The following is a 9,944-nucleotide window of genomic DNA, read 5'->3' on the forward strand; positions in this document are numbered from 1 at the left end:
ACTCCCACTCTTCTTTTTCCTCAATACTTCTCCCCCATTACTCTCCCTCTTCTACCTACCTTTCTCTCTCTTCATTACTCCTACCTAACTACACCACCTCCATTAATGCATCTCCTTTCTCTTTTTCCTTCCCCCTCCACTAGTTGAAGTTGCCTCCTCCCAAATTAGGTAGCTAGGTAGATGTAGTATTTAGTTAAGTGACCTATTTGCCCCCTAACTAGATCTATCTTTGTCAAGAAGAGCTTTGTGCACTTTTGATCTCCCTACATCATCATCTCCACCGTGTGCTCGATCTCGAGATATAGGTGATTAAAATTTCATGCTTTTGCAAAATGGAAATATGTTTATGTGTGTGTGATATGTTTATGGAAATTGTGTGTGTGGCATGAGTTGATGCCAAATTGTGCTTTTGAGTTGCCTATGTTTTGCCGAAATGTCGATTTATTTTCATTTCGGCGAATTCCGGGCAAACTCTAGATCTATAAATGTACTATTTTTAAGGAAGGTAATGCCGAATTTTTGTATGACTTTGATGCATGCACGCATTTTTATAATCAATTTGTTTATTATTACCGTGCAGAGTTAACGATGGTCAGTGGAACGATGGTGGACAGGTGGTTGCGGTCAGCGGTGCAGGACATGAAAGAAAATAACCAGACAGAGGTTTTATGTCCGTGTCGAAAATGCAAAGGAATAGTTTGGCTCGACCCCCATGACGATGGTCGTGTCGAAGCGCACCTGCTCATGACTGGTTTCATGGATGGCTATACTCGATGGATAATTGAAGATGAGGATGACGATGTTGAGGATGCCGACGGGGCAGGCAATGATGACACAGGGTAAGACGAAGAGATGATCGATAATGGCGGCGGGGAAGAGGCCGGACATGGCGGCGGAGAAGGGGCCGGACATGGCGGCGGAGAAGGGGCCGGACATGGCGACGGAGAAGGGGCCAGACATGGCGGCAGAGAGAATGACATGGACTCCACGCAACAGAGTTTGTCGGTACTAAGTTCAATCGTGCGGGACCCTCATGTTCAAGCATTGCTTCGCAAGGAGACGAGTACTGAGAGAGCTGCTTCTAGAGAGGAGGCTAAGCTGGAGCAACTGGTGGTAGACTCGAACACTCCATTGTATGATGGTTGCAATCCTGAGGTGACCCGCTTGAGTTTCACGCTCCAACTCCTGAAGATGAAGGCTAAAAACAAATGGACCGACACTAGCCTCGATGAGCATCTCAAGTACCTAAAGGATGTTCTTCCCGCGGGTAATCTATGTCCTAGTAGTGTTGATGAGGCCAAGAAGATCGTGTGCCCTCTTGATCTGCGACACGTTAGATACCATGCATGCATCAACGATTGCATAATTTATCGGAAGGAGCACGTGGAAAAAACAAGCTGTCCGGTGTGCAATGCTTCTCGATACAAGAAGGCCGGGAAGAAATGTCCCCAGAAAGTGTTATGGTACTTACTGATCACTCCCCGTCTCCAGAGGTATTTTGTAGATCCCAAGGAAGCAAAGCTAATGCACTGGCACACGGAGAGGAAGAAGCTCGACGATGGAGATGATCCAAAGCTGAGACACGTCAAGGATGGAAGCCAGTGGAGAGCGTTGAACGGCTTCTATCGGTATTTTGAATGTGATGCAAGGAACATCGTGCTCGACGTGTGTACCGATGGCATGAACCCGTTTGGCAACTAGAACACCAACCATAGCACATGGCCCGTGTTTGTATGGATGTACAACCTCCCCCCTGGTTGTGCATGAAATCGAAGTACATTCACATGAGCATGCTTATTCAAGGGCCGAAACAACCATGAAATAATATTAATTTGTATCTGGGCTACTTCAAGAGGAGTTAGACACATTATGGAAAACACCCGCCAAGACATGGGATGCCAGCAAAGGCGAGTATTTCAACATGAGAGCCGCACTGATCACGACAGTGCAGGACTATCTCGGTTACGGATATGTGGCAGGCTAGGTGTTCCATGGATATTGCGGATGCACGCGGTGCACGGATGATACGACGTCTCAGCAGCTAATGTCAAGGAAAGATGGCGGGTCTGGGAAAATCGTGTACATGGGGCATCGAAGATGGCTCGAACAGGACGACCCGCGGAGAAACCATGGAGATCTATTCAATGGTCACGCTGAGCATCGAGGACCTCCACGTAAGCGGAGCGGTGCCGAAATCGATGAGCTGTTGAAAAACTGGAAGGAGTGCCCTGCACCAAGAAAGACGATGAGAAAGGCGCCGGAGCCGCTGCTGAAGGTATGGAATACGAGGTCTGTGTTCTGGGACTTGGAGTACTGGCACAAACTTGATACACCTCATTGCCTTGATCAAATGCATATATGTAAGAATGTCCTTGAGAGCTTGCTCGCAACACTGATGAACATGCCGGATAAGACCAAGGATGGGCCGAAGGCAAGAAAAGACTTGCAAGATTTGACAATCAGGGAAGATCTGCACATGCCGCCCCGTAAAATGTCAAACGAGACAGAAACGGAGACAGAGGCACGGGAGAAGAAGGGCAAGAAAATAAAGAAAGAGGATTATTGCCCCCCTTCTTGCTTCACCTTAACTCAGGCTGAGATCCATCAATTCTTTAGGTGCCTTACCAGAGTCAAAGTTAGTTCCGGTTACTATGGCAAGATAAAAATATATCTAGACACAGACAAGAAAAGGTTCAGCGGGATGAAGTCCCATGACTATCATGTGATGATGACGCAGATACTACTTGTTGCCCTTAGAGGGATAATGGACAAGCACGTCCATGACACGCTTATTGGTCTTTGCAACTTTTTCGACGTCATCTCTCGAAAGTCGATTAGTGTGAATCAGCTCTGATGGCTATAGGAAGAGATCATTGTGATACTGAATGAGCTTGATATGTACTTCCCGCCCGCGTTCTTTGACGTGATGGTGCATCTATGTGTCCATATTGTGGATGACATAATAGACCTGGGGCCGTCATGCCTGCACAACATGATGCCATTTGAGAGGATGAATGGGATCATCAAAGGATTCGTTCATAACATGTCCTGTCCGGATGGAAGCATCGTCCAGGGCTATGTGACACAAGGGTGCATCTCTTTCTGTGAGAGTTTTCTATATGGCGCAGACCAGCCGCCTGGTGTTAGTGTTGGTTTCCCCGTTAACAAGCACGATGGGAGGCTCGAAGGAGAAGGTCACTGCAACAGTCGCAGGGAACTGCACGTGGCATACTCAGATCGATGCAGCGACTTTGACAAAGCAAACTTGGTAGTGCTACAACACCTAGACGGGGTAGATCCTTTCATGGCACTGCACAAAGAAATTATCGCAAATAAGTATCATGACCGGGGGGTATGCAGGATGGACGCCGAAGTTACTAGAGAGCACAACTCCACTTTCCTACATTGGTTCAAAGAGCATATTATTGCTAATCCCCCGGAGGAGGGCTCTAAGGACGGATTGCTCATATACGCCTTAGCACATGGCCCCTCTCCCAACCTCGTAACCTATCAGGCATATGATATCAATGGATACACGTTCTACACGGAGGCCAAAGATATGGACAGTGATGATCAGAACTCAGGGGTGACGATGGAATGCATGACCGGCAGTGACAACAGCGCAACTGGACGATTTTATGGAAGGGTCGAGGAGATCTGGGAGCTTGACTACTCTGGACTGCACAACACGATGATGTTCCGTGTCAGATGGGCTAAGAATGTTGAAAGAGAAAACCGGATTTTCACTACCATGACTATACCCGACGCCAAGAGCGCTACCGTGAATGCTATCGCCAAAAACGAGCCATGGGTACACGCTAAGCACGTGACACAATGCTTCTTCATATCCGACCCATGCAATCCCATTCGTGTTGTCGTGAGGAGAGGCAAAAGGAACATCATTGGAATGGTTGGAGTCGCCAACGAGGAAGACTATGATCAGTACGGCAACCCAATGAGGGAAGATGACGATGATGATGAAGTATACGTCAAAAGAAGAATCAATACTACATTACCTAAGAAAAATCGTACTCCATGGAAAAGTCAAAGTCACAATGAGGGGATCAATTATTCTTCGACGAACAAGAAGGGAAAGAAGCTGACTCAAAAACGAAAACGTCAGCGCTGAGGAACCGTATGTTATCGGTCAAATGATGTAATATATATATATATATATATATATATATATATATATATGTTCCTATTTTGTATACACACTTGGCCATTATTATGCATGAGTCCAATGATGTAATATATATGTTCCTATTTTGTATACATATTTAACCGTCAAATGATGCAATATATATCGCCTTCCCTTCGTTCACTGCTCTCGGGAAATAAAAGTGGGAGAAAATAAAGGAAAAGAAAAAGGAAAACTGGCAGTAGCGATTTCCTTATAAAACAGCTACAGTCAAGCTAGCAGTAGCGATTTCCTTATAAAACCGCTACAGCTAGTGAAGGTAGTAGCAGCGCGTTTTATCTAAACCGCTGGAACTAGTGAAGGTAGTAGCAACGCGTTTTATCTAAACCGCTACAGCTAGTGAAGGTAGTAGCAGCGCGTTCTGTCTAAACGCGCTACTGCTACGTCCACTTAACCCAAAATTCTCACTCTCCCTGCTTCATCCCGCCTCTTTCCCCCCCAAATCCCCACTCTCTCCCTCGTCACACCGCCGCGCCCCGGCGCTCGCCCCCGACCGGCCCCGGTGCTCGCCCCTGACCCGGCCCTCGTCCCCGACCCGGCGCTCGCCCCCGACCCCGGCGCGCTCGCCCTCGACCCGTCAGCCCTCGCCTCCCTCCTCTGTTTCCTCCCCTCCCAACCTCGGCCGTCGTCGGGCCTGCCTCCTCGCCCCTGCACCCTCTGTAAACCCCCCCTCTCTCTCTGCTAGCTAGGGTTCTTCGGTTAATTTACTTAGGTTTTAGTTAGGGCAGTAGGTTAATTAGGTTATCTATTTAGTTATGAATTTAGCCAGGTTTTAAAATAGGACAGAAATTTAGGGTTAAGCAATTGTAGTTAAAAAATGGCAGCATTTAAGCAATTGTCCAAATCAACATCCCTTGTTAAAGCAAATTTAGGTAGGCTAAATTTATATGCAAATTTGAACTGGACATGTGATATGTGGATATGTCATGTTTTGGACATGTCATGTTTGGACTTTGAACATGTCATTTGGACATGTGATGTTTTGGTTCAATTTTGGTAAATGATCCGAGTGTCCTATGTTACGCCGAAATGTTGATTCATTTCCGTTCCGGTGAACTTCAGGCGCTCGATATGTCCATTTTTTAGCAAAGGTCATGCCAAAATTTGCCGTGAATAAAGGCATGATTTGTGCTACATAGTTGGCATATCGAGTGCTGGCACATAGATTTCTTTTTATGCCATTTCTCATTTATTCATACTTCTAGAAATAAACAAGGACACTTAATCATAGGAAACATGTCGAACAATGAAGAAACTGGGCCTTCTGACCAAGATGCAAACAAGATGGATTATGAGGGTGAACAAGAGTACCTCGACTATTTGACTGCTAAGCAAGGTTTGCATGTCGGCCTCGATGATGGTACTAATGCCGACATCGACACCGACGGCGCCGGCACCGATGGCGGCACCGAGACCGGCGGGGAAGATACCGGCGGGGAAGGTACCGGCGCCGATGTCGCTACCAAAAAGAGGAAGCATAAGAAGTAGAGGATACGAAAACCTAACAAACTAGGGATTGGACGACTTGTGATCACAAAGATGGCACTTGGCAAGTTTGAGCCATTAGAGCCAGAAGAACCTCGCAAGTGCTATGGGAACCAATTAGGATGCATCCTACGGGAATGCGCGAGCATCAACGACGATGACTTAAGGAGTAAAGAACATTTGACGCAGTTGCTCCTAACAAAGTTGCACAAGAGATTCAAGTTCCCCGACCGGGATGATAACATAGAACAACCGTGGGATGATCTGAAGATGAAAAAGATTAACAATCACGCCATGGGCATGTTTAGCAATGATTTGGCCTCCTAGAAAGGGAGGGTGAAACGAGCTATTGAGGCTGACGAACCCCTGTCCAAGATTCTGGAGGAAAATCCGACACTTATGGAAGAGGATTTCGATAAGTTCAAGGACACTTGCGCTACCGAGGCAGCCAAGGCTAAGGCTGCGAAATTCAAGAGCCTTCAGCAAAGGAACACGGGGAAGCATCGCCTCGGAAGTCATGGCTACCTTGGTAAAAGACCCATATGGGATAAGGAGGACGCGAAACGTGAAGCCGCGAGTCTCCCAGACCCCTTCGCGAAGTTCACCAACCCCTTGAAGCGTGACTTCATCAGGGCCCGCTACAAGTGGGACAAGGAGAAAAAGGTTTCTTACATGGACCAGATCACAAGGAAATCGATTAGACTACTGGAGAAGCATCACCAGCTTGCAGCCGAAAGCCCTACTTCTCCGACGAGGCCCAAGTGGGACACCCCTCTCAACCGGGCCTTGAACGAACTTAAGGGACTCCCTTTGGGCCAGCGGCCGCAATGTGGTCATGTGCACGACGCTGGAGACGGCGCCACGTGGAAGGTGTTTTACAACGAGGGCCCGGAGGCCAAGAAGCAGCAGAAGAAGTTTAGTCAGGCGGACATCGACGCAAAGGTGAAGCTTGCGGTCGAGAAAAAAGCAGCTAAGGACGCGGAAAAAACAGCCGAGGAGAAAAATGAGTTGCTACAGCAGGCAGTCAATGCAGCTGTAACTGCCTGCAGAAATGATTTCGCTACTAACTTGGTTCTAGCTATCATCAACTGGACGAAGGAAAATCCAGACAAGACGGTACATGATTTCCCAATGCCCAGTTTCGTCGGGAGCAACTCCATGAACAACAACAACACCGCACCATCACTTGCTCACGCAACTGGGCCTCCTCTCACGGTCGCTCCCGCTCATAGCAGCCCGTCCTCAGTCTCTGGCGCGCTAGGTGGGCCTTCGTCTTTGGCTGAGCTCGACACCGTCACGGTAATTACATATCGCACCAACATATATATATATAGAGAATACTCCATTTTCGTTGCCTTTCGGATGTTTTACGCCACAGACATATGTGTTTGCAGGGCGAAGAAACCCCGTGCACCATACTCTACTTGATCAAAGGCCAGAAGGTGGACGTGGGAATGGGGATGATAATGAACCCCATGCAACCCACGTTCCACAATCAGCCGATCCCCGTTGGGCACTTCGGGCTTAACTTGTCCAGTGTGAAATCAGGGCACGAGCATTTGCCTCCTCTGGCATATCCCGTGGGAGAGGACGACGAGACCCCGCCACGGATTGGAAACTGCAAGGGTTGGGTGCTGCTATGGCCGAAGAATCTTATTCGCCTGGAGCCGGCCGAGAGCACACCAATAACCACACATCAACAAGCATGTGCGGAGACCACCACCCCGCCTACGCAATTACCAGCTCCTGTAGTGCCGAGTGAGAGCGGCGGACGACGTGATGAAGGGGGTGCAATAGTACTGGCTGATGTAATCAGTCCTGTAGAACAGAGAATGGATGATACAAACGCGTATGACTGTGACATAGATATGATGAGTCAACCATATGACGAATCGGGCTATCAGCATGCTAATGAGGATATGGATGATATGCCCGGGCAGGAAGGTCATTGGAAGGATTGCAAAAAGTCTCTCTTCATGAATCCCTCATAGGACACGCCTGAAGATGTCGCCTCAACACAGGCTCAACTAGCCGGGGGTCGTACAGTGCTTAGCCCGGGAACCCTGGTGCAGGGGTTAAGGAAGGGTCTGGAAGGTGTGCCCAAGAAAAAGGAGAGGAAGAGATTGGGGAAGATAACTGCCTCCAAACAAGCCAGAGCACAAAGCATCCAGACGATGCATTTTGAAGAGCGTGTAGCCGTAAAAGGTGCGGCCATGTTCCATCTCACGGGCGAGCCGATGCTACCACCGAAACTGCTGGAGGCACTATCAGGGGATCTCAGGAGACTGCACGACCATGTGTTGTCGACTGAGAAAAGCCTACTAGCCTCAAAGGATCCAGGATATCCGACATACGCGGCTGGTGTGCCTGAGGGGAAGTGCTACGTCAACACACGGCCCGCGGAGGTGTTCTTCCTGCGATTTAACCATATCTTTGAGATGTTTCTGACAAGGCGGCTCGATTTTACAATCGTCCGCCTTTTTGCGCTACATATGAGCTCCGTCATGAAGAGTGAAGAAGTCTCGCAAATCTGTGTGGCGGATCCGAACTACATGCACGAGTCTTTCTTGAGTCTCGGCGACTTTGAGCATGAAACTGCTAGGGAGTACCTCCAAAACTTCATGGTACAGAATAAGGACCGGGAAATTGTCCTCATGCCTTATCATCCAAAGTAAGTCAGTTTCGGACAACCCTTTCGTACATTTCAATCATTCCTTCTCTCTCATATGGGGAATAATTTGAGGTGTCTTTTCCCCGCAGCAACGGGCACGCCGTCCTTATCGTTCCTTACCCGCAAGTCTCCCGCGCCGTGTATTTTGACCCTTCCAGACACTACGAGAAAAAAGACTACACCCACATAATGAATATTCTAGATGATGCTCTCCAAGGCTTCAGCATTAGAGGTGGCCACATGCAGATCAGGAAACAAAGGAACAAGAAGATGGGTTTCGCGCATAAAACTAACTTCTCCTGCATCCATGTCCCAAAACCAAGCAAGAAGGATGGATTCTACATCGTCCATCTCATGATTCAGTTCAACACGGATCACCTAAACCTTCGCATGAGAAGCAGAAATGATGATCATATCCACAAGTGGCTAGAATCTCATGGAGAAGTGGATTATAAACTTAGAGATGACTTCTTACGCATCCAAAGCGACATTGCGGCGATCATCATGAAAGAAGTCGTCGATGAGAAGGGGATGTTCCACCACGGCCCTATATCGCGAGCTGACGTCCGAACTCGCATAGGCATGCAACGTCTAGACCTCACGCCGTTCAAGAAGCTGGGGTCAATCCTCGATGATAGGGAAGGATGGAACTTCTAGTGATTTATGATGCCGATGATGATGATATGTGTCGGTTGAACTTGTATACTTTTTGTAGCGATGAAACTTTGTGATGTCCACGGTCCCTACCGAACTTGCGTAACGCTACTTTGTTAGTTTGCGTATGATGACCTGCGTACCTCTAATTAATTAATTTGCGTACTGTATGTTGCATCTAGTTGCTAACCCTTTCTTTTTCGGTGTTGCTCTAGTATATTTTGTTGCATATATATGATTGTACATCCTCTTCATGAACATGCATCTCTAACAGGTACCTAGTTTCTTGATGGCGAGATGGAAGTGCTATGTCATGTACAAAGGGAAGGTTCCGGGGGTGTACAATGAGTGGCATGAGTGTCAGGCGCAAGTGAATGGGTTCTCGGGCGCCAGCCATAAAGGCTTCAAAAGCAGACAAGAAGGAGAAGCTAGTTACTTGAGGTTCACGCTAGCGCGAGAGAGGACTCGTAACCGCCACCTCATGTACTGCATAGTTCCGCTCTCACTCATAGTGATAGCTCTTCTCGCATATACCTTTGTTTAGATGGATGACATTGTAGTTGCAAGTATTCAAGACTTGCATGTATCGCTATTTTCGAGATGATGACAAGATACCACTTTGTGTTGGATGATGATTATGATGAGACTATTTGTATGTATATGCTATGATTACATTTGTGGTCTCGCAGGCATTTGTATGTGTATCATGATGACATTTGTATGGGCAAAAGATTCTTCTATAAAGCCTATTCAAATACAAAACAAATATGCCGAAAAAAACAAAAAACAACTAAAATTAGCAGTAGCGAGTGGACAAAAGTTAGCAGCAGCGCGGTAGTAGCAGTAGCGCGCACAGGAGAAGCGCGCTATAGCTATTAGCAGTAGCGAGTTTCCATTAAGCGCGCTGTTGCTACACTTGTGTAGCAGTAGCGC

This window comes from Triticum dicoccoides, chromosome 4A (genome assembly GCF_002162155.2).
Source record: "Triticum dicoccoides isolate Atlit2015 ecotype Zavitan chromosome 4A, WEW_v2.0, whole genome shotgun sequence".
NCBI lineage: Eukaryota > Viridiplantae > Streptophyta > Magnoliopsida > Poales > Poaceae > Triticum > Triticum dicoccoides.